The following is an 8,657-nucleotide window of genomic DNA, read 5'->3' as shown; positions in this document are numbered from 1 at the left end:
CTCTCTCTCTCTCTCTCTCTCTCTCTGCCTCTCTCTCCATTTCGCTATTCTCTGTGTGTGTGTGTGCGCGCTGCGCGCATGCGTGTCTGTCTGTCTCCCTTGTCTCTCTTTCCTCTCCTCTCCCCTCCTCTCCTCTTCCCTGTTCTCCCCCCTTCCCCCTCACCCCTCCACTCCTCTCTTCTCCCCTCCACTCCTCTCCTCTCCCTCTTCTCCTCTCCCCTCGCCTCTTCTCATTTCCCCTCCCCTCCCCTCTTTTCCCTCCTCTCCTTTCCTGTCCTCTCCCCTTTTATCCCTCCTCTCCTCTGCTCTTTCTCTCTCTCTCTCTCTCTCTCTCTCTCTCTCCCCCTCCCTCTCTCCCTCTCCCCCCCCTTCACTTCCCTCCCTCCTCCCTACCCCCCCAACCCCTACCTTCACAGGGCCTCATAGATTGCAATCGGTTTCCATGAAATGTGATGAAGAGGGAATGAATTTTAGAATGATATCCCCATGCCATCGAATCCTTCTTCCCCAGGGATAGCGACTTATTTGTGGTCGTGTTTGTTTTTGTTTTTCTTGTTGTTGTTTTGGGGCGCATCGAGGGCGCAGGAGGCGTTGGGAGTGAGGGTGATGTTTCTCTTTCTGTCTGTCTCCTCCTTAGGACGGATTTTAAGAGGAGGGAGGACTCACAGAAATCTACCATCTTGTCTCGTACTGCAGCTGTGTTTGAGCTTCCTATACGATCTGGGCGGAACACTCCCCACCCTCACCTCAAGCCGCCATTGCCGCCCCCTCAGCCCCCTGCACCCCCGTCCAGTCCCACACTTGGGGCGGTGGTTGGGCATGGGGGGATGTTGGCGGGGTGGTGGTTGGTGGGGGGTGGGGTGGTGGAGGAAACCAGAAAACAGACCACTGTGGCACGTGGGTGACTGGGGCTTCAGGGTGAAGGAGGATGAATAAAATGGCCGGAATTAGGCTAACGGATTATTGCTTCTTTTTTTGGCGGGGGGGGGGGAGGATCATTAGGTCATTCATTCATTCATTCATTCACTCATTCATTTGCTGGGGGGGGGGTGTCATTCGGTTTCTTATGCTCGCCCTGAAAACGGTCAACTGTCCTGACTGACTGGTTGCTGCTCACGGTTCCAGGCCTGTTGTTGAAACTGGAAGCTATCGATCTTACTGTTTCTACTGTATTTCACTCATTGAAAGTCATCATCATGCTGGGTCTCTGAGTCTTTCTCCGAGGAGAAGGTCGGTCACGGGACTAATGACCTGACAAAATAGCCTGAGTGACCAAGAAGGCCACACCTTGAGTGCTTATGAGATAACGAGATCTAACCACCAGCCTCTATAGAATGGGTCACCTGGAGGCATCGTGACACCATTCTGAGTCTTCTGATGAGAAAACGATTCTGTGGATGGTGATCGATGCCCGATTGTTTGAGCTATGGCTCTAGAACCACCCCACCCACTCCATCCCCAAGGTGGGTACACAGTTTTGAAGACGCTAGCCTGCTGTGAATCCCCTTTGCCCGGCAGAGCGATAAAATGGCCTCTTTGCTTCTAAGCTCCGAGACCTTGTCTCTGGATTCTTGGGCTCGTCGGGGACGGGGGCCGATCTTTTGGCAACAAGCGTGCTTCAGAAACAGCGGATGCCCGAGAAGGACACTCTGCCTCTCCCTCTTCTTCCGGGCCTGAAATGGGGAGGAAAAAAACATCGCTTCCCCTGGAAGCTGGAGTCCGGAACCCGCCATCCGGAGGGACTTCTGGCTTGGCCTTCTCCTGGGGTGGGGGGGGGAGGGCACGCCACTGCACGTGTTCTTTGTCAACTCCCTGTTTCTCTCTTCTCGAGTTATCTCTTTGGGACGGCTCCCACACTGGGTGAAAACAGACAGACAGGCTGGTATGTCTCCCTACCCCACCCTTCGCCCCCAAATGACTGATCTCCTGTCCCATCAGAATCACCACTTGTTTTCCAACGTGGCTTTCTTGGATCCTGGAGGACTTGTAAAGGAAAAGCCCAGCTGGGCTAACAAGCTAAAGTCACAAATCTAAGTGTGATAAGTGTCCGTTTACTGATCTAAGTTCTGCTGGGCTAACTCGTAAATCTGAAGTTTAGTGTCAGTTTACTGGGCTAACAAGCTAACTCGTAAATCCAAGCTCAACAAGTGTCAGTAACGTGATCTGTTCCAAATTGATAAGCTCCAGTGTACTGATCCTTTGCTTTTTGTTGTTTGAGCCTTATTGGCGAATAGACCCATATTTGTAATTAACCCTATGAAACCTCATGTGCACGTCTTGGAGGTGCTCAGAGCTTCGGAGCAGAAGCCCCTCTGAGCCCGCCGGCGTAATAAATCTGAGTACTCCAACCCTCCGAGAGGTGCTTGTTTCTTGGCTGGCCTGTCATTTCCGTAACAGACTGATATCAACTTAGAGCCAAGATGGGCGCAGAACTGAAGGAGCTTCTCGGCTGGCCTAAGAAGCCTGTCGTCGTGATGTGGGAGGCATTCTTTACGAGGGACCTATCTGATTAAGTGCTTGACCGCCTTTTGGACTTTGAACCAACTTGGAGATAGGAACTAGGATGAGAGGGCACCCGAAATAGCTCAGCAAACTCTTCTCCATCCTTAGAAGACAGACAGACAGACAGACAGACAGACAGACAGACAGACAGACAGACAGAGTGTGTGTGTGTGTGTGTGTGTGTGTGTGCGCGCGCGCGTGTTTGTGCGCGTGCGGGGGTGTGGGAGAGGGAGGAGATGACGTCAGCGTACTGGACACTGTTTCAGTGACATGGGGAGTGCTGTCAACTAGGAAGGAACGTCATGTATTCTTCAGCCTTGTGTCTGTACAGGTGGGTACACTCAGGGTTCCAGAAAGGATGGGATATTCCTGGCAGTCGTCTACTGCCCTGGCATCGAGGGCTGGCTGGCTGGCTGGCTGGCTGTCATCCAAAGTGGAGGCTCTCGTGAAAGGGACGGAACCGAGTCCCGAGGAGATGCCTCCTTCACTGACTTTCATGCAAACACAGTGGACCACAGCCTCCGGAAAGAGGGTGGGTGGCACACGTGGCCCCAGTCTGTTCTGTCCATTCGGCAAATGGCCTGGGTTAGGGGAAACCCAGCATGGCGACCATCCGACAGGCCGACCCACCGACCCACGGACGTTCTCGGTTTCTCCCAGCTTCCTGGATGACCTCCCCCACCCACCCCCACCCCACCCGCATTCCTTCACCCACCGTGGTGTCTGGTGTCAGGGCACTTGGAAGATGACTCCCATTGTTCAATAGACAGGGGCAGGAAGATTCCTATAGGACCGCAAAAACAGTCAACTGGCCATACATACATACATACATACATACAAACTTTTTGTCCCCAGAGGCCTCAGACCTCCTCTCTCTGGACACGCTGAACCCCAGTAACTGGCCCCCATTCAACTGCCACATAGTAGGGGTCATCCAGACGTTCTTGGGATGGTAGGTATGACTTCCAAAGGGGTTGAAGCCTTCCTTCCCCCGCTGCAAGCCTGATGCCATCAGCATGGCCAGGACACTGCTACAAACAAACAAACAAACAAACAAACAAATAAACAAACAAACAAACAAACACACACACACACACCACCACCACCACCACCACCACCAACAACAACAACAACAACAACGACAACAAAAGACAAACACATGCGTATGTGACTTGGGGACATACTTTCCGCAGCCTCCAGGGACGAAGGCACTCGCTTCGCTGGGTAAATCCTACGAGGCTTCACTAAAGCGCTTGCCAACTTACTTCTCAGAAAGATCGATCTCTGCCCCCATCACCCGCCATCATCAGGCAAGGTCGTCAGAATCCATGGGAGATATAGACTAGAAGAAGAAGTAGAGGAAGGAGGAGGAGGAGGTGGAGGAGGAGAATCAGTGACATGAGGTGTGTACGACTTCTTGTCTCCAAGAGGATTGAGTTTTAAATTTTTTTCTTTTCAGATACAAGGGAAAATAAACTTCTGTTTTTTCCCCTTCCTTCCCTTTTAGAGGCGGACACCCACATGGTAACTATCATACCTCTGTCAGCAGAATGGAATCCTTTCTCTTTTTCTCCCTCCCTGACCCTTCTGGGATTCAGAAATCCTCCGTGAGGATTTTTCTATTCTTGGCAGCAGAGTTATTAGCATCATTGACTTGCAGGCAAAAACTTAGGTTTCCATTAAACTGGGATAGACATGCATGGATAAGAGATACTAGTGCTACTCGTTTTCCTTAGGGTTCCCCTGTGTCTGTGGGGGGTGTGTGTGTGTGTGTGTGTGTGTGTGTGTGTGTGTGTGTGTGTGTGTGTGTGTGTGTCTGTGTGTCTGTGTGTCTGTGTGTCTGTGTCTGTGTCTGTCTGCCTGCCTGCCTGCCTGCCTGCCTGCCTGCCTGCCTGCCTGTTTATTGTAGGAACTCTCTGTCAATGGAAGTATAGTTGACTTACAATGTTGTGTTCATTTATGACGTACGGCATAGTGATTCACTTATTCACACACACACACACACACACACACACACACACACACACACACACACACGTATACTTTTTCAGGATAGGTTATTACAAGCTATTGAACATAGTTCCCTGTGCTAGACAGTAGGACCTACTTGTGTACCTAGTTTGTATAGGGTGGTTTATATCTGCTAATCCCAAACTCCTGATTTATCCCTCTGCCCTCCCCCGTTCCTCCACCCTACCCTGTCCCCTGTGTTAACCATCGGTTTCTTTTCCATGTCTGCGAGTCCAGTCTGTTTCTGGTTTGTAAATAGGTTCCTTGGAGTCTTTTTAAAATGGAGTTATTTATGTATGGATGGGTGTCTTGACTTACTTTCAGATCCCACCTAGAAGTGATGGCATAGGATATCTGTCTTCCTCTGGGTGACTGACATCACTAAAGCTACGGAACGCTTCACGTATGTGCGTGTGTCGTCCACGTTCAGGGGCCGTGCTGATCTTCACTGGATGGTTCCCGTGTTAGTCGATGTGCTGTGGCAGCAAGCGCTTGCCTTAGGGTTTTTGTCTCAACCTGAAAGCCGGCCCGGAGACTGAAGGTCTTCTAGTTGCCTCCACTATCTGCCTAGGACCATCTCCACGAACGTTTCCCATTTTCTCTCACCCTTTTGTCTTGGCATCATTGAGTACTAAAATGCTCCGTCTCCTGAAGCCCTGCAGACTGAAGCTGGACAACGGGAGGTAAACGTCAGAGAAATGGCCACAACAGCTCCTGTGGAAACCATCCTAGGGCCTGTTTTTGGAGGAGCCGCTCAGAGAGTTGAGCCGAACACCCCAGGACATCATCAGAGGCATTTCAAACTGCTCGAGCCGTTTCGATGACCCCGATGTGTGGAAATCTCCTACCAGACTGACCCCCTACTCCCGGCCCTGAATCTGGTTTCTCATCTGCTCCAATGATTAACCTTTTTGCTGTACTTTGGTTTTCCACACAAGTGCCTCTTAGGCGATACCTGACTGCTTGCTCCCTAGGCCTAGCTTCAGAAGCCCATCGACACCACCGCCTCCTGAGACGAGATACTACAACTGTTTCCTTGAACAGACCTGTTCTCAGAACTAAGAAACTGGGTCCATGAAACGCAGGCCCTCTAGGAAACTATTCCCTCCCTCCTGCCCCCACACCACGCGCACGCACGCACGCACGCATGGACGCACATGCACAGTCAACAGCCCAGCTTTTAATGTGTAAAACTTCCAGGGAAGTTACAGAATAGGGAAATGTTGGGGTCCAGAGTAGGCTGCCCCAAAATGTGCCCGATGGACTATGCTGAATGAAAGGGACTTCACAACTGGCCAAGGGGGAGGGTATAGGTCAGTGGTAGAGTGTGTGCTTAGCAAGCAAGCACAAGGTCCTGGGTTTAATCCCCAGTACCTCCGGTCAAAAATAAATACATAAAATCGAATTCCTCTCCCCGCCCCCCCCCCAAAGTATACACTGCTGTATGTCAACTCTGTCTCAATAAAACTGGAAGAAAAAAAGGAAAAAAAAAAAAAGATTTAACAAAAGAAAGAAAGAAACAAACAAAGAACTGCCCGAGGCAAGAGGAACACTCTGGCCCTCCTTTCTGCCTCCCTGGAAGCAGGGGAAAAAGAATTTTGTTTTTTTAAAGTCTCCCATCCCAGAGGAATCTATCAAGTCAGAGGTCTGCTTCCATGCCCTTCCATGATTCTCAAACGGTGTAGTGGGGTTTACCCAGATTAGGAAAAGGAGGGGACTCCTTTGGCCTGAGACCAGGCGAGATTCTCCCCCTCCCTCCCGCCTCCCTCCGTGCAGTTGGGACGGGGTGGCCTAAGGGTGGGGAAATTGAAACCAAAGAACAAAAGCCGTTCAACAGAGAGGAGCCGGAGGCCAAGTCAAAGGCTCTGACCTGAGCACAGAGCTTTCTGCATTTGAATGAAGCGATTGAACGAGGCCCTGCCGAATGGATCCTCCTGACGTCCCCGCCCCCGCTTCCAGGAGACAGTCAGTCGATTTGGGACCGATCGGTGGAGAAGGCCTGGGAGGCGGCGGCGGCGGCGGTGGCGGCGGCGGCGGCGGAAGCAGCGGCGGGGGCGGGGGGGGGTGGAGCGCGGGCGGGGGCGGGACCAACGGTCGCTCCAACTCTGCCTGCCTGCCTGTCTGCCTGCCTGCCTGCCTGCCTGCCTGCCTGCCTGCCTGCCTGCCTGCCTGCCTGCGGGGCTGAGGCCTGAGGGCCACGCTGGTTCCTGCCACTCAGGGAAACTTCTGCAGGTGTTGCCGAAAGATCGCCCTCCCCCACCCCGTCCCTGACGAGCCAAATAACCCAGAGACAGGGTCTTAGAGTTTAGAAGAAAAGAGGCAGCTTGATTGCTTTGCTGGGCAAAGGGGACTCACAGCAGGCTAGTGCCCTCCAAACTGTGAACCCGTCTTGGGGTTGGGGTTTCATGCTTCTGTGGACGAACAGGTTGGAGCATGAAAGGGAATCACAACAGGCGGGAGCACAAAAGGTGCTCATGATCAACAAGGGTCTCTGATGAAACTTCCTCCTAAATCTGGATGAGTGTCTGATAACATGGGACCTCCTGGTGGTCTAGTAGGTCATCAGCCCGTGACCTTCTTTATCTGGTCAGACTCACCCGGCGGCACCAGCGCCACGGAGGAACTCGGGGTGGGGGGTGGGGGGTGGGAGGGGGCTGGTCGTTCTCCTGAGCTTATCCTCCCGTGACTCCCTTCCTGGGGAAAGACTCAGACGCCAAACATGATTGTCAAGTTGAACGATCAGAGGAAGGTCAAATCAAACAGTTAGAATCGACAACTTTAGCTGTTTTTAACAGTGGGCCTGGAGCTGGGAGCGGTGTCTGGTCAGTCGAGTTTGCTGATGGTTCTAAAAGCAAGCAGTAAGCATAAAGCCAAAAATTGGCTTAGCCTAAGTGCGGCCACTTCATGATTCCTCCTTCACTGGGGGCTGAGGCGTGGGGGAGGGCGGGGGTGGGGGACAGGACTGAGGTGGCGGCGAACTTCTCCGTGAATGCTCGGAGCCGAACTGCTCTCTGGGCCTAGGTCTGAAAAAGGCCTGAGTCTCAGCTATGTCAGATTCTCTCTCTTTCTGGGCACATGGACTGACTCGCCCCGCATCCTCCCATCCTGTCAGACCCTTTGGACACACACCTCCACCTGAAGAGTTCTTTGGCCTCGTCCAGAAAAAACAAACACACGCACGAACAAAACCAAACGAGCACACAGAAACCCTGCTGATCTCCTTGGACCCCATTCACTTCGGAGAGTCCCTCTCGTAGAAATCCCCTCTGCTCGATGATTTCACCACAGCCGCCTCCCTTTCTCCGGCACAGTGACCCCCCACCCCCACCCCTGCGTGGGCCCTGTCCCTCTACCTATCAAAAACCAAACCCCAGGAGAAAAGAAAATCAGAATGCTGTTTTGAGCCACTGGATCTGTGAAAGGAACCAAACAGAAAGCTGAAATAACCAAACCAGCCGAACACCAAAAGCGAACAGACAGATACCCCAGAAAGAAGGGCACGCCGACCCTTGCCCCTTTCCTTCCTGGAATCAGGACATAACATAGATCTACACCCCACCCCCCACCCCACCCTCCCCAGATGTCTTCTTTATGCCGGAACGAGAGTGACGTTCTTATTGTCAACGGTGCTGTTATGGAAATGACAGGCCGGCCAAGAAACAAGCACCACTCGGAGGGTTGGAGTACTCAGATTTATTACGCCGGCGGGCTCAGAGGGGCTTCTGCTCCTAAGCCTTGAGCACCTCCAAGACGTGCACGTGAGGTTTTATAGGGTTAAGTACCAGCTTGGGGTATTCGGCCAATAGGCACGCAATAGCTTTAGCAACATCATTATCACGAAAGTAGAGGCAGTGAGGCAGCAAACCAACATTTCAAGGCCAGATATGTCTCTTTGAAAATCCAGCTGGCTAGCAAAATATGAACAGGGAATCAGCAAACCGGCACTTATTAATTTAGATTTACGAGTTAGCCCAGCAGAACTCAGATCAGTAATCCGACACTTGTTACACTTAGATTTGCGACTTAGCTTGTTATCCCAGCTGGGCTTTTCCTTCACAGTGTAAAGCGGAGAAGGAGAGAATTCTGTACAAACAGACCTCGATGAAAAGAATCCTCACCCTCTTTTAGGCCCCCACCTCAACACA

The 8,657-nt window shown here is 52.1% G+C and overlaps 1 long non-coding RNA gene and 1 other non-coding gene across 2 annotated transcripts; both read right to left on the bottom strand.

Moving 5' to 3' along the window:
* Window positions 1-2,790: 2,790 nt before the first annotated feature.
* Window positions 2,791-7,368, bottom strand: LOC141576516 (uncharacterized). Its single transcript, XR_012504946.1, has 2 exons — window positions 6,383-7,368; window positions 2,791-5,181 (listed from the first exon to the last, which is right to left on the bottom strand). It is a non-coding gene; the product is annotated as an uncharacterized LOC141576516 (long non-coding RNA).
* Window positions 4,896-5,004, bottom strand: LOC141576518 (U6 spliceosomal RNA). Its single transcript, XR_012504948.1, has one exon. It is a non-coding gene; the product is annotated as a U6 spliceosomal RNA (small nuclear RNA).
* Window positions 7,369-8,657: the final 1,289 nt, after the last annotated feature.

This window comes from Camelus bactrianus, unplaced genomic scaffold, assembly GCF_048773025.1.
Source record: "Camelus bactrianus isolate YW-2024 breed Bactrian camel unplaced genomic scaffold, ASM4877302v1 HiC_scaffold_116, whole genome shotgun sequence".
NCBI lineage: Eukaryota > Metazoa > Chordata > Mammalia > Artiodactyla > Camelidae > Camelus > Camelus bactrianus.
This window is presented reverse-complemented; position numbering and strand designations above follow the sequence as displayed.